Source organism: Arachis ipaensis, chromosome B8 (assembly GCF_059453495.1).
Source record: "Arachis ipaensis isolate K30076 ecotype BB chromosome B8, ASM5945349v1, whole genome shotgun sequence".
NCBI lineage: Eukaryota > Viridiplantae > Streptophyta > Magnoliopsida > Fabales > Fabaceae > Arachis > Arachis ipaensis.
The window spans coordinates 118,655,794-118,680,927 of NC_142443.1; positions in this window are offsets into that span (position 1 = coordinate 118,655,794).

The following is a 25,134-nucleotide window of genomic DNA, read 5'->3' on the forward strand; positions in this document are numbered from 1 at the left end:
TTTAAACTCTTTGTATTATCGTCATTGAAAATTTTAAATACTATTATAAAATTCTAAATATTTTTTATCTTATTTTTCTTAAATTAAACATTATATCATATATTTAAAGAGTTTCATCTTTTTTGAAATAAGTGTGACATTATATACTTTTTTGGATACAAAGGGATAATAAAGTTGAAGTGAGTAACAAAATTGATTATAGAATAAGATATAAATTTTTAGAATTTCTAGCACAATTGACAAATTTTTAGTTTCAAAATAAATTTTTACTCTATTTTTTATCTTTTATTTGATTTTTTTATAATTTTTTAATAATTTTTTAATTAATTATGATTGTAATAATTTATTACAAATTTGTGTTTTGTAGAGAAAATTTATCAATCATAAAATACAAAAGGCTCAACAAAAAAATTAAAAAAATGTTGATTAATCACAAAATAAAAAGTATGAATTGTGCTTTAATTATGTTGTAAAATATAAATTAGGGCTTTTAAAATTAGTTTTTTACTATTAATATTAACTTAAATTATATTAAGGTAAAAATTAAAAATTATATATAATAATTTAATTCAATTATTTATACTACCAAAATTATTCTTTATTAAATCCCATTCATTTTTATTCATTGGTGATCTTTAATTGTCTATTTAAGATAAAAAAATTCAAGGGATTGAATTAATTTTTTTCAAAGTAGTAATATAATTATTGTGACATTTGCTTTGCTCAGTAATATTTTGTAATTTATTTAATCTGATTAATCATCTCTTTCTTATTTTATGTTAATTTAACTAATTAAAGTTAATAAATTTTAGTTATTTTAATTCTTGCAATTTTTTATTCTAATAATGAATTTCAATTAATGCATTAATATAATTTTAATATTTATATGTCATTAACAATAATAATCTCATTTTAAAATGACGTTTTATTCCCAATATATATATGTTTAGTCGTAGAAAATCTACTTTTTTTATACAATTATATTAGGCATATTTATATTCATTTTATTTGATTATTTAATTAGAATTAATTATATTAAAAGATTAGATTAAGATTATGATAGATTATCATTATTTTATTATTTTTTATTTTGATATTAATTCAGATATTTAGTTTCTTTTTATTATTATTTTTATTCTCTTATTCTATGTATTTATTTTCATAAATCTTGTTAAATTAAATAAAGCATTGTATATCTTCTTTTTATTCCTCTTTTATATACACATAAAATTTATTAAATTATTTCTCTTCTGTCTAATAATTTTGTTTCTCTTCTATTTATATTTTTTTCCTTTAATATTTTATTAGTTTTTATTTTTTTAAATTTTATTTTAATTTATGTATTTGTTCTTATTACACCTTACATTTTTTATTTATGTGTAATATACGTTCTTATATATGTTATAGAAATATGATTTGATTCCATTAACTTGCCAAATTTTTTTGAAAAATCTAAAGCTAAAGCACAAAAATATATTTATAGATATTTTACTTTTTAACTAAAAAATATAATATTTTTTGCCATATTTGTTGAAATTCTAAGTTAAATATGAATATTGATTTATGACATAGAATAAATATATTTTAATCTTTTGCATCTAAAGACAATATTCTATCAATGTTACAATTATTTAGATAGATAAGTAATAGTGAATATAAAATTATTTAGAATGGATAGAATTAAGTACATCTTTTTGTTGAAAATATGAATTTAAAAATATTATATTCAATTCTCAATAGTCAACCTCTCATTGAACCTTTGTATGTTCAAAATTTTTTTGAAGAAATGAAATAATTTTAGGTATATAATTTTTTGTAAAAATTTAATTAATTCAAAATATTTATTATCGTTGATTAAAAAAGTAAATTGAAATGACAATTTAATATTTTTATACTCTTAAAATATTATTTATTTATTTATTTTTCTAGCATTCTTTATCATCCAATGATCATATTAATATAATTTTATTCAATAAAATTATTTATCATCATTTGATTGAATAAAAATTCTATTTATTTGAAAATTTTAGGATTTTTCAACCTCAAGATCATCCATGTTAAATCATTAAAAAATATAACTGAGAGCGTAGAAGTGTCCTTTCATTCGAGAGTATGATTGAGATCAGAGAGCTTGGCTCTTATGGTTATTTGATCTTCGTCAACCAAAACCTTCTATATCCCTGATAGGGTTGAATCACAACTCCATTGTGGGAAAAGAGCTATGGAGACGAGCTTGATATGTTGGGGACCAAAATCTTGAAATCATTATTTATATTTGAATGTGACACTCATTAAACCCTAAAACTCAAATAAAATAGTATCTATGGTTTTAATCTCATTTATCCAAATCAAAAATAATAATGACTTATTTAACTCAATATTTATGACAATAAATGAAATCACTGTTATATAAGTCATTTAATGTGAAATTACTTAATTTGTGATTATAATTAATATATATATATATATATATATTAAAAAATAATAATTTTAATTTCTAATAATCTTCCACTTGGGCTATACATATATATTTTCCTGACATAATCATATCTTATAAATTTTATGCGTACATATGAATGTTATTTCCCTAATTACTTTAATAATATGGTCTGTCTCATATATTAGTTATGAAATTACCGCAACTTTTATTACATTAGTATCGTAACAAAACTAGCTAAGATGATCGCTATATTAAAATACTCAACTACATAGATCAAATTTGGATGAAAAAATTTAGAAATTACATGAAAAAATAATCTCATGCATGCCTATTTTCAACTGGTCTAACTTGAATAAAAAATTTATTTTATTCGGTGACAGACTCAGATGAAACTGCAACGGCAATGCCCAAACTCATAGCGACGGCTACTAAGTGATAAGTTTGTGGAAGAAGAAGAGAAGAACTTAACAGACTCATAATGCGTGAGAGAGAGGGGGGGGGGGAGAATTTACCTAGAGAAAAAGGACTCGGTAGGAAAAAGGTGGCGACATGCTCAACAACAACGATAACGGGATTAGCAGCGCGATAGTGACATGAGCTGCGAAGGAATATGGGAGCTGTGAAGGAGTAGGCCGGGATGGCTCAACAACAACGATGACGGAGCTATGAGGTTTTTTGTGAAGAAGTCGAGAAGAAGAAGATAGGGGTGGCAAACAGGCCTAAACCCGCCGGGCCGGCCCGTGTAACCCGCCAAAAAAGGCGGGCCGGGCTGGAAAATTGGGACCGCCAAATAGCAAAAGCCCGCTTAACCCGCACCGCTTAAACCGCTGGTTTTGGCGGGCTTTGGCGGGGCGGGGCGGGCTTCTCCGCCGGGCTTAGTCTTTTTTTAGCAAGGGGTATTTTTATAATTTTTTTTACCAAAACCCAACATCCCCAACCCAACTTACAAGAGAATGAAGATGAAAATTGGGTGTTTTAGATTATGTTTGTTTTGTTTTAGAGACAATATTGTTAATTATGTTTTGGATTATGTTTATTTTGCTTTGGAAACAATATTTATAATTACAAAGACTTTAATGTTTGTGAATACAAAAATTATAATTTATTTATACTTTTAGAAATTATAATAGTTAAAAGTAAAAAACAAAAGAGATTTTTTTATATCTTTATATATATTATTTAATAGTTAAAAGTAAAAAAAAAAAAGAGGATATTTGGCGGGCTTAGCCCGCCGGCCCGCCAGCCCGCCGTTAGGCGGGGCGGGCTAGGATTCTGGGACCGCCTCACTAGACGGGGCGGGGCGGGCCAACCCGCCAAATGGCGGGCTTCTGGCGGGGCGGGGCGGGCTTCCCCGCTTGCCACCCCTAGAAGAAGATTTTGGGTGATGATAACTGGGTTTTTTTTTTTTGCATGGCTATAGAATACGGATTGAAGCTGTGAATCATTGAATCTGTGATGTGAGATAAATCCTAATTAAGTGTTTATATGTATATATTCGGGGTGGGTACACTCTAAACCCGACCATGCCATGTCCTAAGCAAAATATGCCCCAACTCAAGTCAAGTTATTACTATCCCCAATCGGGTATGGACGGGTCAGGTACCCGCGTATTCGGGTACTCCTGCCAAGTCTAATCACGTATTGATACTCCATTTATTTAGGGTTTACCGGTAGCCAATGGATTGCTATACACAAAAGGCAAAATTCTAACTCCTAATAGTTGTTTAAGCGGACGAGTGAGATGATCACTCAACAAACTCAAATTGATTAAGACAAATACTAATTATTTTTAATATTTTAATATTAAAAATTTTGAGAATTTGATTTTAATTATAACTTTGTAAAATATTTATAATAATAATTATTATATATATTTTATTTAATTTTTTAATATTTTTTTTATATAATTTTATGTATTATGCCGTATAGAGTACGGGAACACATACTAGTTATATAAGTTTTCGAGTATTTTGGGTGATAAATAAAGTTTAGGAGTAAAATGGATATTTTATAAAAGTTCAGGGTTATTTTCATAAATATGAAAATAAGTGAATGTTCAAATATAATTTTATAAAATATTGATGTTAAAAATAAAATATTAAAAAATTTGTGATTTAGAAAATAATTAATAAAAGTTTAAAAATAAGATTTTATAAACTAAGTTTTAAAAGAATATTATAAATATTATTTTAAATACCTCTTTAAAATTACTCATTTATATTAAAATAAATTATTATTATAATTATTATTTATCAAAGATATTATCTTGTAAGAATATCATAATGTATATTATTAATGATAAAGCAAGTAAGTAGAGTAATCTTAAAAGCTTTAAGAACGCAGACTTAATTAAAGAACTTTATAATTATTTTTCATAAGATACTTACTAGAGAAATGAGAGAATAGTGCGAAGATAATTTATAGTGTGGAATGATAATAAAGAAAAGAAGAAGAAAGAAAAGAAAAGGAAAAAATATTAAAGAAATCTCTGACACAGGAGAGTAGAGAACAAAGATTAAAGGAATCTAACGAATTTCTGCCATAGGAGAGTAGAGCACAGAAAAGAAAAGAAAGAAGGAATGAAAAGAAAAGGAGATAAGCAGAGATATTGTTTGGCACTGAAAACGAGTTGATATTATTGTTTACCTGTTGAAAACGAGCAGAAATATGGTGGTGAGTCCACTGGGATTTGCTTTCCAGAGATATATTAGCCAATCTAGGAGATGGTCGCACATGTAAGACAGAGGTTGCTTACAGAGATTATCAATACATACATTGGCTAGAGAAAGCCTCACTTGTAAGACCGAGGTTGCTTACAGAGGTTATGTTTGCATACATCGACTCAGGAGAGTCACACCTGTAAGAAAGAGGTTGCTTACAGAGGTTGACATTGGAAGCCAAACTCAGATAAAAGTTGCTGAGTTGAGTCGGGAGCAGGTCAAAACAGACAGATGAGCTCATTTCCTGCACTAGGGATAGACATGCATCATGCTTGTTTGCGCATATCTCTGTGCTATATAACTCAGTGATTGTGAGTGTGTGCTGCATGACTAATTGATTTCTGTGTTCTTTTATGTTTATGCTTGTATGTGTTCTGTTGTTAGTTGCGGTTGGCTAATAATAGCAAAATAAACTTAACTTCTAACCCCAACCCTACTAAAAACTCCCGAGTTCTTACCCACTATTTTCACCCCTTTTAGCTACAGGTGCGAAGGTTTAGTGCGGAGCTACAAGAGTATAGAAAATTATATTTACGAGTTGAATTGTTAGATTTTATTTTCCCCTCATCATTTATTGTTTTGATTTTTAGAGGGGTAGGACTTGTAGTTGAGGATCTTTGATTAAGTCTATATATATATATATATATATATATATATATATATATATATATATATGTGATTAAGTAATTAAAAGTAAAAACTATTTCGTTTTCTTAATTAAAGTTTCGGTTAATATTCTCGAAGGCTTAACATTAAATAAAGATAGTATAGAATAAAAAGGTTTAGAGGTAAGTAATGCTTAAACTTTTGGTACGATCATGAGGTGCTAAAAGTTAGGGTGTTACAGTTGTTTTTCTTCTTGCTGATTGTTATTGTTATGTGTTACGATTGTTATTGGTAAGCTCGGCTATCTGATTTGTCATTTGTTGATTTTTGGCCGCCATGCGGTGATTAACTTGTTGCAACTCGATTACTATCTGAAGAAGTTTAGATGGGGTTGGAGATAGTTGATTAGCCATGAGTACACTTTGAAATCTTGAGACACAAAGGAAAATTTAATTCTTCGACCCTATAGTGAATGTCAATTATTCTGCAGGTGAACAATCTTCAAATTGAATAGGTATAGCTTATTCTTGCAACAATCACTTCTGATGAAGACATAAAAAAAGATGAGTTATACCTTAATCACCTTAAAATAAAGATAATGAGTACCTGCATAAGGCATTCCGATATTCAAATTAATGTGCAAAAATAAATATTCTAAATGAGGTGAAAGATGGATCTTTTCTCATACATGTCCTCCCTTAAATTTTTGTTATTTTATAAGTAAAGCATGTTTATTACTGTTTGGAGGTTACAAACATACTAATAATACGAATCAATGGATTTAACTGGATGATTTAGTAACATATCAGTTACTATGACTAAGTTATAACGTATACTCTACCGAGTTACATGTTGGTCCGAGTTATAACATTACAATGTATATATCACCTACAAATGTGATATATCTATTAATGTAAATGTAGATTTTGTCTCTAATTTTATTTTATTTATTTTCTTTTTTAAGGATAATCATATTAATAGAGTGTAAGTTTTAAACATAATGGTATTTTTTATTGAGAGCATATTTGAGTTTTCTTTTATGATTTTTGTATTTATTTCGGATTATAGAAGAATTTTATCTAATTATGGACAATATATTGGATGCTTGAACTTGGCTCCAAAATTTTTTTATTTATGTTAACATATTTCGTATGAGAATTAGTGACTTTGAAATCATTGTTGTTGTTGTACTTTTTCTGAATATTTTCTTTTGAGATTAAAATATTGGTTATAGAATGCCATATGTGTGTTAGGGAAATAAACTTTGAGTAATCATAAAGTTTAAAGACAGATTTATGTGATTAATATTTTTAATAAATTGCATGAAAAAAAGGGAAAATAAGAGAATAGAAAGAGAAGCATTGGGGTACACATTTGTAATCAAGTGTGCTGCGTTGCCAATGGCATATCATTGTCACTAGTTTTTATAATTAGTTTTTTTATTAATAATAAACCTTCTTATATAATAGAAAAATAATATTTAATCTCATATATAATTGATTTTTATTTTTTTAATTTTAATTTTAAGATTTGTGTACATGATAATGATAGTGTATATTATGTAGACAATACTTTTGTCTTTCTATTTTTATATATTATATAGACAGTATTTTAATTTTAAGTTTTTTTATTAATAATAAACCTTCTTATAGACAGTACTTTTGTCTTTCTATTTTTATATATTATGTAGCACTCATATATGAAATATTTAAATAAATAAATAAAAGTATAAAATTCATTGTCTTAACCGTTATTATGTCAGATAATAAATCAAATATTCTTTTATTTCATTCAAAATTTTGGTGGAGGACATAGTGACATACTATAATGAAAGATAAGATATATCTATAAATTTGTTAGTAATAGATATTTAAAAAAAATTATATATTAAGAGATTAATTTTTTATTCTCGCTATGTGTACATTTTTTATAATAAATATTATCTTGGACATGAGTATTTTCTTATTCTTAACAATTATATATGGGTTTTCTTTGTTTTATTAATTAAAAAATAATTTAAATATGCGATTAATTAGTAACAATTATATTTTTATACGAATATTAAAAGTGTTTAGTATACCAATAATTTTTTTTATGTGTTTTGTATTTTAATTGATGTAATTATTTTTTTATTTTTCTACTAAAATATTAACATCTTTTAAAATGACATACAATCTATGAGTAAATGGTCAAATAATTAGTCCTTAAAAAATTATTCGTTTAAAAAATTATTCGTTTTTTAAATTGATTTTTGAAAGATTTTTTAATCAAATTGATTCTTTAAAGATTTTAAATTAGTCATGTTAGTCCTTTTGTTATTTTGTTTATTGATAGTGTCAAAATTTGCTAATGTGACACTTTAAGTGACACTCAAATACACACCTAAAAGTCTTAATTGACTATTAACATGATTAGTTTATGAAATTAGATAAAATCAACTCCAAATTGAGGGATTCCAATTCCTCAAATTCTCTCCACAATTAGATTTTGATTTGATCTAATTTCATAAACTTATTATGTTAATAGTCAATTAAGACTCCTAAGTGTGTGTTGGAGTGTCACTTAATGTGTCACATACATTAGTAAATTTCGACTCCATCAACAAACAAAGTGACGGAAGGACTAATATAGCTAATTTAAAATCTTTAAAGAACGAATTTGATTAAAAAAAATCTTTTAAGGACCAATTTAAAAAATAAATAATCTTTTAAGGACCATTTACTCCACAATCTATTTGGGTATATAGTTGTATTTATTTTTCATACACATATATCTGCTTAATGATGTATGTTTAGGGCTTTAAAAGCTAACCTCAATTATTCAAGTTACACTTAAAAATTATAATATAATATTCATATACGCATTGATTAGATATATTTTATATATTAAATATTAACTTAGGATAATTATACAAATTGAAAAAAATAATCTAAATATTCAATAAGTATAGTCTATTAATATGAAATAAATTACTAACTTATTATGTTATTTAAAAAAATTTTGTATCTCTTATATATATGTGGTTGGTTTTATATTTTTTATGGCATATTATTTAATAATAATAATAATAAACATCAATTGAAAAAAATAATAAAATTTGCAGCCAAAGTTAATTTTATTCTACTTATTTTATTATTGATTTTTTAGATTTACACCAAATGACTCAATTAATTAATATTAAAATTTGTTGATGCAAAACATATTTTTGTAACAAATAATTTTTAATAAAATAATAAATAAATATAAAAGTTAAAAGTAAAATTTTAAAAGAAAAAATCAACTTTCTTATCAATATTTTTTAAGTTTTCATTTATTCTTTTAATTTTTACTATTGATAGTTTTGTAACTGATTGTTAGTTTAAAAAATTATCTCCATAACAATTTTTCTTTAAACAAAATAGTTTTGTCTCTAAAAAAATAAATGTTAAAAATAAAAAAATTCAACAATACATATTCAATTCTGACTAAAGCTTCACTTTTTTTCCTTATTTTGTTTATATAACCTAAAAATATAAAATAAAGCAAAAAAAAAAGAAAAACAAAAGGGTCAAATAAAATAAAGAAAAATGAAAAAAACTTCACCTCTTCAAAGAGATGTCTATATAAGCTGGATGTAGAGAATGAATGCTCTAACAACAAAACATGCAGAGAAGGGAGGAGTTGGCCTTGAGAACTAGTAGAAAAGGGAGAAAAAGAACTAGCGTGGAAGTACACTAGGTAAAGAGGTGAACGTGACTGTGAAAAAATGTATAAAAAAGAATAGGAGAGATTCGAACATTTATCCCAAAACTAAAAACTGTGTTTGGATGAAAATATTTTCAAAAGTTAAAATTGAAATGACTGGAAATATAAAAATAGTGTTTTTAACCTTGTTCAGTTGTTATGATAATATTTTCGTTGAAAATATTTTTAAAATATTTAATTAATCATATTTTCATGTCTTATTATCATTTTCATCAAAAATTAAAAAGAAAACAGTCAAACTAATTAGCCTTTATTATTTGATTTTTTTTATCTATAGAGACTTTGATTTTCTTATCCAGTGCGACTTTTGTCCACTACAACCTTTTTATAAAAGTAATTTGATTATATAAATCTTTTGTGCCATAATCTATAATGTCAGGATAAAATCCGTGTAGCTTTTAAAGATTTATATTTCTATAATATTATTATGGCAAAAAATACTAATACCAACTAAATACATACCCAACAAATTTAAATAGAATTCTCAAATAAGTTACTGAAGTGATGATGATGAAGAACAGGATGTAGCATAACAGAATTAAGATTGATGAAGAGTGATGGGTACAGAATTGAATGAAAGAAAAATGTATACTTAATAGTTTTTCAAAATTCGTTTGGTACACAGAAGTGGTAGCTATATATAGATTTAATCACTCCTAACCCTAACTGTACATGAGAAGTAAATTACTTAATAACAGAATCTGTTAGGATAACAGATTCTTGATCTTCTTATACTCTATCATTCCCCCTCAAGCTCAAGGAACTCTTAAAGTGACTTTGAGCTTGCTTCTGAATTTGTCAAAGGCTGTTGAGAACAATGGCTTAGTGTAGATATCTGCAATTTGGTCCACTCCTGGAATGTGAATAATATACAGCTTATGTTAAATAACTAAGTCTTTCACAAAATGAATATTAAGCTCAAAATGCTTGGTTCGAGTGCTGAATTAGATTAGCTGACATTTTCATAGCACTTGCATTATCACAATAAAGAGTTGGTGTGCTAGAATGCTTGAAACCAAGTTCAAAAAGAAGATTTTGTAACCAGATAAGATCAGTGGTTGCTGCTGCCAGACTTCGAAACTCTTATTCAACACTCGACCTACTTACAACATGTTGCTTTCGACTTGACCACGCTAACAGATTTCTCCCAAGAAAGACACAATAACCAGATGTAGATCTTCGATTATAAATGTCAGAAGCCCAATCTGCATCAGCAAAACTAAAAATTCGAAAATTAGTTGATGGATGAAACAATAAACCATGATCTATTGAACTAGCCAGATATCTTAATATTCTTTTCACTGATTTCCAGTGAGTTATCAATGGATTTTGCATGAATTGACTAACTTTGTTAACAGAGAAAGACAATTCAGGCCTTGTTAGGGTACAATATTACAAGGCACCAATAATAGACCTATAATGAGAAGGATCTGGGTAGGACTCAGAGCCATGTTTGGATAGTTTTTCAAAGGACAGCATTGGAGTTGGTACAGATTTAGCATCAGTCATGCCTGCTCTGTATAGTAAATCTCTAATGTACTTAGTTTGACAAAGATGATATGCACCAAAGGGTAATTTTGAAGCTTCTATTCCTAGAAAATAATTAAATGTAGCTAGACTTTTTAAGGAAAACATGTTATTCAATTGTGCATTAGTTCAATAATTACATCTGAATTATTGCCTGTAACCAATATATTATCTACATAGACTAAAATAAAAATGACATAAGTAAAAGTTCTCTTTTGAAACAAGGAAGGATCTGACCTTGTGCTTGAGAATCCAAATTTAGCTAATGTTGCAGAGAAAGTAATGTACCAGGCCTTGGAAGCTTGTTTTAAACCATATATAGCCTTTTGTAATTTGCAAACTTGAGAGGTATTACCATTTGTAAACTCAGGTGGTTGTCTCATATAAAAAATTTCATCAAGCTTATAATTTAAAAATGCATTATTAAAGTCATCTTGATAGATATTCCACTTGAAAGATAGAACAATTGTAAGAACAACTTTAATTGTTGCTGGCTTTATAACAAGGCTGAATACTTCACTGTAATCTAACCCTTCAGTTTGATGATTTTCCATTGCAACTAATCTTGTTTTATAGATAATAACAGATCCATTTGGGTTCCTTTCAACTAAGATAGATGATTTTGCTAACATGCATAATGCTACTTCAACTATGTATCTGTGCTTCCTTTCCACTCTACCATTTTGTTGGTGAGTGTAAGAACATAAAAACCTACGAGAGATACCCTAATTAGCAAGAAATATAGAAAAAATGTGACAAAAATGCTCTTCCATGATCTGAATGAAGAGATTTGATTTTAAAACCAGTGTAGTTCTCAATCTGATTTTTATATTGCATAAAAGCTTGTAGCACTTGAAATTTGATTTCAAGCAAGAAAATCGAAGTGTACCTAGTAAATACATCTAAGAATGAAACATAATACCTAAATGCATGATAAGACAGATTTGGGGTAGGTCCCTAAACATCTGCATACACCATTTCAAGATGTTGATGAAAATGAAAAGGATCAAGTGTGAATGGTAGAGTATGCATCTTTCCCATACAACAAAATTCAAAAACTTTATTTATTGAAGAATTCAAAAATGGCAGATTACAAGAAGAAAGAACCTTCCTCACAACATTAGAAGAGGCATATCCTAATCTATTATGCCACAAAGAAGAAGAAAATTGTGCAGTGAGGGTTCTTGGTACAATAGAGTTAAATGTGTTATTAGAAGACAATGAAGTTGTGATATGTAAGAATCAGAATCTAAATTATTTGATGAATCAATAGTAACTCTTTCAAATTCATTGATCCCATTTTTAGGTGCTCTTTGAAGGAGAATTTCTTGAGTTGCCTGAGAAACCACAAAGCATTTATTAGCATGAAATTGAAAATAACAATCATTGTCCTGAGCAAATTTTTTGACACTTATTAAGTTTTGATTCATCTCAGGTGCATGCTGTCAAGAGAAATAAGATATGTATGACCAACATGAGCTATATGTGTACCTGTGCCATTACTTAACAGAACATGATCTGAACCTATGAATTCGGAAGCTGTAAGAAGATTGTGTTGATCTGATGTGATGTGATGTGAGCTTTCTGTGTCAGGAAACCAGGAACTCTCTCTCAAATTTGTTGTAGAAGTAAAGTATGCTTGTGGATTATGGTATGTTGAAAGAGGTGGAGATGGAGAGTTCTGAGAAAGTGTACTAGAGAGAGACACAAAAGGTTGTTGCTGAATTTACTGATTGAATCGATGGAAACAACTAATTGCAGAATGACCAGGCTTTCCATACATTTGGCATGAAATTCTTGAAGAGGGTGAGTTTTGAAATCTTCCCCCTCTGCCATAGCCACGACCAGTGCTTCGTCCTCTCCTTCCAGAAAATCCACGGCCAGAATTCCTATTATCATTATAGAGTGCTTGAGTGAAATTAGATTGAATCAAACCTTGCTCAACTTTCTTGAAATGCTCTAACATATCCTCATGCCTAAGAAGGAGAGATTCAACCTCAACCAATGTGATGGAGTCAGATTTTTCCATTACAAATGAGAGAAATAGTGCATATTCCTCATTCAAGCCTTGAGTAATTACATCAATATGATCATCTAAGGAAATAGTATACCCAATTGAAGATAATGCATTAACAATCTTTTGAATCTTGGGGAGATATTCTTGCACTGAAGATCCTCCTTTCTTGATTGATTTGAGTTATACTCATAATTGAGTGCTTTGGATCTTTGATACTTTTGCAAAATGATCATGAATCTTCTCCCAAACTTCCTAAGCAAACTTGCAATCCAGCATTTTATTTTTGAACGAAGAATTCATAGAAGTTAGCAACCATATCATTATTTAATGATCATATGCTTTCCACTCCTCGTATTTTTCAGATTCAATCCTAACTTCTCTTTCCGCATCAGTGGAGAATTGTGGAGGAATCTTGCTTTGTTGAAGATGGTCTTCAAGACGGTTTGCCCCAATGGTGTGCAGTGCCAATTGCTTCCAGGTTCGAAAAGTGTTCTTTTCAAGTTTGTCAAGTATAGGAAAAGAAAGAAAATTCTTGTTATTGTTGGTGGTGGTGGGAAGAGGGATTATCTCAGCTATGGATCTTAATCAACTTTAGATACCATGAAGAAGTTACCGAGGTGATGATGATGAAGAACAGGATGTAGCAAAACAGAATTAAGATTGATGAAGAGTGATGGGTACAGAATTGAATGAAAGAAAAATGTATACTTGATAGTTTTTCAAAGGTTTAATTAATGTGTAGGTCCTATAGTTTCACCAAATTTTCAATTAGATTCGTATACTTTTTTTCTTTTCAATTGGTCCCTATACTTTATTTTTTTTTTCAATTTAGTCCCTATTAACGTTAAACGTAAAAAAAAACGTTAGTGAATTGTAAAATTACTTGTATACCTTTAGGGACCCAATTGAAAAAAATAAAAATATAGGGACCTAATTGAAAATTCAATAAAACTATAAATATTCAATGAAAGATATTCCTATAATCCCTTTTATTTTGTCACTATCATTCTTTTATTTATTTATATACAAATTTTACCAAAAATACATTCTCTCTTTTTTTTTTTTACTTTCCAAATACCTTATCTTAAGAACATACAAAAAGAAAAAAAAGAAATGGATAAAATGAAACAGAAATAGGAATAATAAGTATATATAAAATTTAGTTTCCATCATTCAAGTATTCATTATGATCATGTAATATTTTATATTTGTGTAGATTCATAGAATGTAGTTTGTGTCTTTATCATATCATGGTACACCATAAAAAATCACAAAGTTATGTAATTTGTGTTATTGAAAATTGAAATCTAATAACGAAAATCATAGAAAACATAGTTTCAATGTAATACAGTTAATCTAAAAATCAGTTCTTGTACTGCAACCTCCCACCCTCTGAACCATTCATCTTTGTGAGGCCCATTCATCTCTTCGGGAGTTCTTCGGTCATCACCATATACACCTGGTATCAAACCAATGTCTAGACTAAAAAAGTGGTGAAAATGGTTGATCCTGCTCTTTGAGAATAGTACTCAAAGAAGGATCTGGCACATATATATGGTCAAACTTCATTTCAGTCAATAATGATGATATGCTAATTAACTAGTTAATTAGAATAATATATGGTTTATACACATAGCTCATAGAAACAATATGAACCTGGAAGTCCTCAAGGAAAATGTCAGCAATGAAATTAATGCACTTCCTTACTTTAAATAGTTAATGCAATTATGGTTAGAATGAGAAATGACAATGACAAATTATGGTTTGAAAGTTGAACCAACTTGTTTCCAAAATTTTGAATAAACACTTTTATAGATAGTGCAGAGAACTCAAATTAAGGGAAAAGAACTCAACTAACCAAATGATTATATGCACACCTGTGAAAGTGAATGGATGACTGGTGTTATTGCAACTCTTACATACACAGCAGCTGTTTGGGACAATGGTGTCATTTACAAACTTAGTAAAAAGAACACTCTTAAGCTATGACATCTTGAGCAGTTGGACATGAAGTTAAAGGGCAAATCCCATATAACAGATGCATCATAGAATACATGATCAGTGGGGCAAAAATAAATGCAAAAAGCATAGCAATTTCAGCAACCACAACTATTCCAGAAACGCACCAACAAGAAAGAATGCATTGAGAAAAAATACATACTATGTACATTGAAAGTTATACACTTACCTATGTAGACAAACATGAGCTTGGCTATATAACTTCTCTGATATTGCAGCCAAGTGAGCCACATAAATTTGGAATGAACTAGCATAGCTCAAAAGATTCAATCTTGAGATACCATAAACTGAAACATATGCATATCTTAAAGTGTTCTGAACACTAACATCATAAGTAGCTGAATGAAAATTGAAAGAAAGAACAAAAACAATTCATATTCATATTTAGAAACCAAATTCAACATTTAAACAACGTCAAAATAAACCAATTAACAATAAAATTCACATAAACAACATCAAAGAATCCATCGTGAGAAAAAAAATTGGAAATAATCTAAATTAAATTATCACCTGTTGTAGAGGCAGAACCATGGACGACGAGCAGCACTTCAGGTAGAGAAACCAGCCGCGAGGGACTGAGGCGCGGCGCGGCGAGGGAGGCATGGAAGCACGGAGGCACGTAGGCGCGACGCAGTGAGGGACAGAGGTGCGGCGAGCAGAATACGAGCAGTGGAGCACACTAGGCACGAGAGAACGAGCAGAATACAAGGGACGAGGCACGAGAGGGACGCCGAGAGGTGGAGGCGCGGCGAGACAGGACCGTGCGGCAGATCCGAAGAGAGCTCGGTGAAGAGGTTAGGGCTAGGGATGCGTGGGTGGGATGAAATGAAAAGGGTCTTTTTGGAATTTTCAAAATATAGAAGTTTGCTGAACGAGGTTCCTTATCTCAAAAAAGGAAATATTCGTTTTTTACTAAGAATATTCTGTTATCTTAAACATTATTGTCATTGTAGGGACTTAATTGAAAAAAAATTTAACGTATAAGGATTCAATTGAAAAGAAAAAAAGTATAGGGACCTAATTGAAAATTCGGTGAAACTATAAGGACCTGCAGAGTAATTAAACCTTTTTCAAAATCCGTTTGGTATACATAAGTGGTAGCTATATAAAGATGTTAATCGCACCTAACCCTAACTGTACATGAGAAGTAAATTACTTAATAACAGAATATGATGTCTAATTTCTATGAAGCCTATGAAGCACAGTCACTTCGTTGAGTTACCGTGTTCGTGTGTCGGACACATTTTGGACACGACACTTATCGACACTTATCCAATATGCGTGTCTGCTGTATCCAACCGTGTCTTAATAAAAAATAAAAAAAATTTCAGACATGCTTAGACACACCTAAATACCAAAATATTATTACGATTTATCTAAAAATACTTTATATTTTATATGTATACGTGTCCCCGTGTCTTATAAGATTGTAAAATTCACGTATTTACGTATCCTGTGTCGTATGATATCCCGTGTCAGTGTCCGTCCATCATGGCATAACTCTAACTGTACATGAGAAGTAAATTACTTAATAACAGAATCTGTTTGATCTTCTTGTACTCTATCAATTCTACATTCACACAATCAATTATGAAATATGGTAAAGCAAAGAAAATATACTACAGAGTAAGAAATTTTTACTGCACTTATGACTCTTCTGAAAGGCACCTTGCATTTGACACCTTTATATTTTTTCTGTTCACGTTCTCAGTTAATATTTTCACAAATTAGAGGTATTTTTTTTTACATTAGTGTCTCTGAGTGAACTAGCCAAACACAATAACGAGTGTCCTCGTGATCAAAAGACACCTAAATAAAAAATTTAAAAATACTGACATCTTAGAATAAGCTCTACAAATAATGGCATATTGGTAATTATCTCACACCAAATTTTATTTTATAAATTATGGGTTTTGATATTTTTAATGTATTTTAAATTAGTAAAATGCTTTGCTTTTTTCACCAATTTTTACTCTATAAACATTTCACACTATAATAATATGTATTAAAATAAAATGTTATAAATAATATAACCTGTTAATCTTAAAAAAACATTGCCCTTTATAGGTTTAAACTTTAAACCATTTATCGAAAAAATATATCAAATGTCGATCAATAAAACATTGCTCAATATGATGATTATTTTTTATAACTTGCTCAATATGATGAGTATTTTGCTTTATTTGAGTACTAATGGATTCGAGTTTTCAAACGTTGATGAGTTGGGACTGAAAAAACAAAATGATATCTAAAAAAGTATAAATTTATACACACATTTTTTGTTTTGGAGAACTTTTCATTTTATATTTAAACTTAGGGTTAAATTTAAGAAAAAATACAAATAGGTTCTGACTTTTTAAAATCGTAATAAATTAGTTCCTTATAAATTTTAATTATAAATACATTCCTGACGATAAGACAAACAGATACGTCTCTCCGCTCATTTGGTTCTCTAAGAGCAAACAGAGGTGCTGATGTAGCACCCATATGTTCATTACAGAGTGACATATCTGTTACGGTGTCAATGTGTCATCTCCTCAAAAATTATTTCCTATAAACTCTCTAGGTTCCTGTGCTCCCAAAACGGCACACTATTGGCCCTTATTAGTTTGTTACTGGGCCTGTTTTTTATCTTTATAATTTTTTGTACAATAAACAAACTAATTATACACATAATTAAGCTTTTAATCTAATAATAATATTTGGTTATCATTAATTAATTGTTATTAGTTCTTTAAATTTAACAATAAATAATTTTTGACACTCTCAATAAATTCTGGGTCAAAATTCTTTTTTTAAAAAAGTCATATCTACTCTTTAAATTAAAATAAGGGCCTTACTAGCGTGTAGAAGAAAAAATCCTTCTACATGTATAGAAGATAGATGTCGTCTTCACAACCATAAATTTTACCAAAAATAAGTACAATAATGATGCAGCAGCCACCTTTAATGTTTAATTTAGGAGACACGGGACAGTTTATGCAGCAGTTCAGTTATGCAGAAATTGACATAAAATAATGTTAAAGCAATGATTAATTAATCTCTTATTAGTCTTTAATATAAACAGTGCAAATTTTATATATATATATAAAAGTTCGGTTTAACACCAGCAGACGGATCTTGATTTTCGAGCGGTTGAGCCTAACATATATAAAAGTGTTGCATGTTATATTTTTTTGGTGTCTATGTTACCGGTTATGATATTTATATTAATATTGGTGTAACTTGTACCCAAAAAAAATAATATTGGCCTAATAAGAAAATACTATGATGACTTTAGGATATCAAGAAATTCTAAAGGCGTCAACATGAGTTTTGCAATATTGAATTTGCAATAAACTATGATGTATCGAATAAATGAATAATAGTTTAAATAGTTACTTTTGACATATACATGTAAATAATTAGTTAATACAGCTAATGCTAATTAAATACAACTTCTAAATAACTTACGAAAATAAATTTTACATTAACTTCTAAATTTTTTTATTAAATGAATTCTTATATAAAAAATATATATTTATTTTGGTGTTGCATAACATATGGAGCTAAATCTAGTATAGATAATTGTTTTGAAGCATTCAGGAAGATAATGAAAGAACTTCACAGGATGGGAATTGTGATCAGAGAGCAATAAAAGTTCTCTCACAGTCTCAAAGACTCCTTCTTTATTGATAAGGGTTTTCTTCACTTATTTTACAGCTGGTTACAACTATTAATATAACAACAATTAGCCTCCTAACTAACTATATTTACAACTAACTCAGCTACTAACTACTCTAACAAGTTACTCCACGTGTTTACTCATGTGACACCCCCTCTCAAGCTAGAATCGATGCTCTCCATCATTCTCAGCTTGCTCAAACATTGCTGAAACTGGTTAGGAGCCAGTGCTTTTGTCAATATGTCTGCCACTTGATTGTGGGTGGAGATGGGTAGCAACTTTGTGACTTGCTCTTGTCATTTGTCTCTCACAATGTGACAATTCATCTCTATATGTTTGGTTCTCTCATGGAATACGGGATTAGCGGCAATATGCAATGCAGATTGGCTATCACAGTATATTCCAATGGGTCTTTCAAGCCTTATTCTCAGATTTTGCAGTACATAGGTGATCCACTGTGCCTCCCGTGTAGCCATTGCTAGAGCTCTATATTCAGCCTCACATGAAGAATTGGCGACTGTACTTTGTTTCTTACTTTTCCAGGACACAATTGAAGTGCCAATGAAAAAGCAGTAGCCTGAGGTTGATCTCCTTGTATCTGAACAAGTTCCCCAATCGCTGTCCGAAAAACCAGTGGGTGTTAAATCTGTGTCGGCTGCAAACATCAGCCCTTTGGTTGGTGTTCCTCTTAAGTATTTCAAAACTCTCAATGCTACTTCAAAGTGTATGTTTGTGGGACAATCCAGGTATTGACTTAGTCTCCCAACAGCATATCCAATTTCTAGCCTAGTATTGGTCAAATAGATCAGTTTTCCAATCAGTTTCCTATACTCTGTATTAGACTGCAACGGATTTCCTGAATTCTTGGTCAATTTGATGGTGTAGTCCATTGGTATTGCTGCTGGCTTGGCATTTAGTAGGTTATAATCCTTCAAGAGATCGAGGCAGTATTTCTTTTGATTCACCATGATCCCCCTCTTGCTTCGAATCACCTCCAAGCCAAGAAAGAACTTGAGTTCACCAATGTCTTTGATCTTAAACAAAAGATGCAAATGCTGTTTGATGAAGCTGATCTCTACCATGTCATCTCCTGAAACAATTAGATCATCAACATATACTAGTACAACTGTGAAACCAGATTTTGTAGATTTGGTAAAGAGGCTATAGTCACTTCGAGACTGACAGTAACTAATCGAGAGAAGAGTGGAAGTGAGCTTAGTGTTCCACTGCCTGCTGGCTTGTTTTAAACCATAAAGGAAATGATCTAACTTGCATACCAGTCCCGGGTCAGAGAGGAACAGTCCAGGAGGAGGCTTCATATAGACCTCTTCAACAAGATCCCCATGTAAGAAGGCTGTGTTGACATCCAATTGATGCATGAACCAGCCTTTAACTGCTGCTATGGCAAGTAGGATTCGAAGGGTTGTCATCTTCACAATTGGGCTAAATGTTTCAAGATAGTCCACCCCAACCGTCTGGGTGAAGCCCTGTGCTACTAATCTGGCCTTGTGGCGTTCTACCGTTCCATCAGCATTGAGTTTCAATTTAAACACCCATCTGCAGCCTACAATCATTTTTCCAGCCGGAAGAGGTGTTAGAGTCCAAGTCTTATTTTCTTTTAGAGCATTTAACTCCACATTGATTGCTTCTTGCCATTTTGGATCAGTGACAGCTTCAGCATAGCATTTGGGTTCAGTGTGTTTTGGCTGAAAGGTGGCTTGATTGACAAATTCAATGGAGGATGGACATAATGGAATGAGTGGTAAAGCTGAATCTGGTATGGCGGATTCAAACAATAGCAGGGTGGAATGTTCAAATAAATTTTGTTTTAAATCATAAATAATGTCAAACTGATGTTCAAAAAAAGTTTCATGAAGACATTGTGAAGAATGAGTTGTGCTGAAATCTGGTGTAGCTAATAGAGCTGATGAAGTAGTCATGCATTGAAAATCAGCAAGGTATGCTGGTTTTCTTGTCTCCCTAGTGGACCTTCTTAAAGGTTGTATAATGGGAGTGTGTGATGGAATAGGAATATTATTATGAGAGGATGCTGATGGTGCATGATCTAAGGATGGGGACCTAGATGCAGTTTGTTGTTGTGATCCTGGTTGTGTGTGTGATTGTTGAATTTCAATGCACAAGGGATCATCAAATGTATGCAAATCATGTATGCAAAAGTCTGGGTGTGTCTCAATCTCAACTTTCTCATTTTGTACAGCTTCCTGTATTGTAAAAGGTAAAACGAATTCATAGAAAATGGTGTTCCTTGAAATGAAGATATCTCTACTGCTAAGGTCATACAGTAAATGTCCTTTAACTCATTCCTTTATACCAAGATAGACACACTTTTTAGCCCTCTTATCCAATTTGCTTCTATGATTCACTAGTGTAGATGCATACACCAAACATCCAAAGATTCTTAGATATGAAATATCCGGCTGTTTATCATATAATAATTGATATGGTGAGACATTTTTTAAAATACTGCTAGGAATTTTATTCATCAAGTGAACTGAATGTGCCACAGCGTAATTCCAAAATTTTTTGGGCAAGTTGGAGTGAAACATCAGTGCTCTTGTTATTTCTAGAATATGCTGATGTTTCCTCTCAACTATTCCATTTTGTTGAGGCATCTCGACGCATGATGTTTGATGTATGATTCCCTTTAGTGCATAGAAAGTAGGGGTGTTCGCAGTGTGGTTTGGTTCGGTTTTAAGGAAAAAAGTCATCCGATCCGAACGCTTAATTTATGTGCGGTGCGGTTTGGATTGGATGAAATCTTTTTGGAAACCCGATCCGATTACAAGCGGTTTGGATCGGTTTGGATTTGCGGTTTTTTAAATAAAAAATTAAATACATATAACAAGTCTCAACATCAAATTTTAAATAATCAACAATGACATAACGAGTTTTAACAATATCTTAAAAAGTTAAAGATAACATAACAATAGAAATAAAATTATAGGTTAGTTAAAATAAATAAATAAATAACATTTTGAACATAAAATATTTATTAAATAATAATAATACATGAATAATAGAAAAATGTATAACAAATTGAACATGTTATAAGTATAATTGTAAATATAATAATAAAATAATAATATTATAGCACTTTGTGCGGTTTGTATTGGATTGGATCGGTTATGAAAAGTAGATCCAAAATCCGATCCAATCCAGCGGTTTGCAAAAAATAGAATCCAATCAAATCCGAATTAGTGCGGTTTTAATCGGTTTTCGATTTGGATCGAATTGAATGAGCGATTTAATTTGGATCGGTTTGGATTTGAACACCCCTAATAGAAAGCATTAAGTTTGAATTCGGGTCCATTGTCCGTTCCAATCTTCTTGATAGTGATACCAAATTGGGTTTCAATTAATTTGACAAAACTTTTAACTAATTCAGCAGCTTCACTTTTTCCTTTCATGAAATAAATCCAAGTGAATCTACTTTTATCTTCTACTATGGTTAAGAAATATTTAAAACCAGAAATTGATACAGTGTTTATTGGACCCCAAATGTCAATATGCACAACATCAAATCTGTTCTTACTTTGTGTAATTCTTGGTACAAAGAAATTTCTTTTTTGCTTTGCATAGTGACAAGAGTCACATGGCTTATTACAACTAGAAAATTGTAAATCAGTGTATGCCTTTTGCATCACCTTTATTCTATGATTTGGCAAATGCCCTAACCTAAGATGCCACAATGCAGAATGGTCAGGATATGATGAGTTTGATGTGTGTGTATTGATGCATGCTGAATTTGATGTAGCTGCAACAGGTTGAAAATTTTCAAATGCATACAATCCACTTCTCTGTTCAGCTACACCAACTGTCTTTAATGTTTTCTTTTCCTGGATTGCACAACCATTTTCATCAAAAATTAGTTGACATTCAGAATCCAGAGTTAATTTTGAAACCGATATCAAATTGAATTTAAAAGTTAGAATGTAAAACACATTAAACAATTGTAAATTGTTATGAAAAAAGACATTTCCTGCTAGTGTTGCAATTGTTCTAGTTCCATCAGGCATGTTAATGATCACAGGGTTAATTTTATAAATTCTGTGGAAGGATTTGTGTGAGTAAGCTACATGGTTGGTGGTACCTGAGTCAATAACCCAGGACCTTGGGCTAAAAACAAAAAGTGACATGATGTAGGATATACCTTTGTTGGATGGGAGAGTGGTGGTGCTGATTTGATTGATGCTATGCCTTGGCTGAGATTCTTAGTTTTGCAGGAGAGCAAGCAATGCTTTCCTCTGCTCTAAAGTAAAATAAGGCTCAGACCTATCATCTATCTTTCTCTGGGACTGCACCTGCATGTTGCTGTCTTCATAATCATCTTCAGCAACTATGTTGTTAAATGAGCTCTGATTGTTCTTGAGATTGGGAGGATATCCATGCTTCTTGTAACATACGTCAATTAAGTGGCCTAACTTTCCACAGTAGGTACACTATTTTTGACCTCTTCCCCCTCTGCCTCTGCCCCCTCTGCCTCTGCCTCTGCCTCTCATATTTCCATTATTGACCTCACTTCTCAAATTCGCATTACTACTTCTTGCATTCACCATCAGTGCATTGCTATCCAGAGTTTCAGGCATGTTTACTTGTCTTTCTTGCTGCAAAACGGAGGCAAACACAGATTCTAACTTCGGCATGAGATTCATCAGCATGAGTTGTGATCTCATAGTGGCGAATTGATCACTTAATCCTCTCAAGAACCTTACCACTTGGGATTCTTCTCTATAATTTCTCATGATACTTAGCTCGCAAGTACACCTATCAATGCATCTGGAACAGTTTGGTACAGGGCGAAAGTTCTCTAATTCTTCCCAGATTGTTTTCAATTGCGTGTAATAATCTGTCACAGATAGTTCTCCCTGCTTGCTTGCATACATCTCTTCTTCCAATTCAGCAATCTTGTACATGTCTCCTTGGCAGTAGCGTTGTTTCAGTTCTCTCCATAGTTCTTCCGCCGAGTTGATCCAAATGACACTTTTAGCTATGTTAAGACTTAATGAGTGGTTGATCCAAGAAACCACGAATGTGTTGCATCTTTCCTACGTATCAAACAGTGGATCTTCTTGTGTTGGTCCCTGAAGTGAACCATCTATGAACCTAATCTTGTTCTTTCCTCTCAAGGCTCTCCACATTGCTCTTTCCCAAACTTGATAATTGTTGTGTTCTAATGCAATAGGAATTAGGGTTGTTCCTGAACTATCTCCAGGATGCAAGAAATATGGACTTGACGGATCTAATGCTGGATTCTGCTGGTTCCTACTTGAATTCGACTGTATCTGATTTAGCTGACTCAGAAGATTTGTTAGCGTTTGCAAATCGATTGTTGGATTCACCTCTGATGCCATTTGTGACTGACGCTGGAATTCACAATTAATTGCGTAATCTTCTTCCCAAGACTCGCTAATCGAAAATGGTTACCTGAATCTTGAATCTTGTTCAGACAATATAGATCTCATTAGTCTCTATTGTTTGAGTCTCAAAGGAAGAGAAGAAAGTAGTAGAACAGAAAGAAAGTAGACGAAGAATGAGAGAAGATTCAGAAAAGAGAAGGGAAAATTCAGCAGAAAAGAAAGGGGAAAAAACTGTAGTAATGAAATTCAACGAAGTTTCTATCGATTCATCCTTTTTGAAGCTCAATTCCTCACTGATTTCTTCCTTTCACGCTCACCGCACCATGTTGCAGTGGTCAAGCATTCAGAAAGATAATGGAAGAACTTCACAGGATGGGAATTGTGACCAGAGAGCAATAAAAGTTCTCTCACAGTCTCAAAGACTCCTTCTTTATTGATAAGGGTTTTCTTCACTTATTTTACAGCTGGTTACAATTATTAATATAACAACAATTAGCCTCGTAACTAACTATATTTACAACTAACTCAGCTACTAACTACTCTAACAAGTTACTCCACGTGTTTACTCATGTGACAAATGACCTACTAAATTTGGCTAAAAAACAAGCTAGCGGTTTAAGAGGTACTAGAAACATATGTAACATTTGATTTAAGAGATATTACAAGTATAATTACCCGTGCCATGCACGTGATAAGATTGAAATTATAATTTTAAATTATTTTTAAAATTAATTTGAATTATAATAATTTGATTAATAAAAAAGTAACATATTATGTATTGTTTTTTTTAATTTAGTGTTAATTGGATTAACTTTAAAATAGTTATTAATCGGTTTTAATAATCTACTTTTTTCAATAAATCAGACATATATACTGAATGTGATCATAAATAATATAGTAATAGTTAAATTCACCAATAAATATATTAGTTATTATCACACTATAAAACAAATTAAATATAAAGGCTATTAGCACTTATAAATCTATAAAATCGCACTGTCTTTGTTCGAATTCGCGTG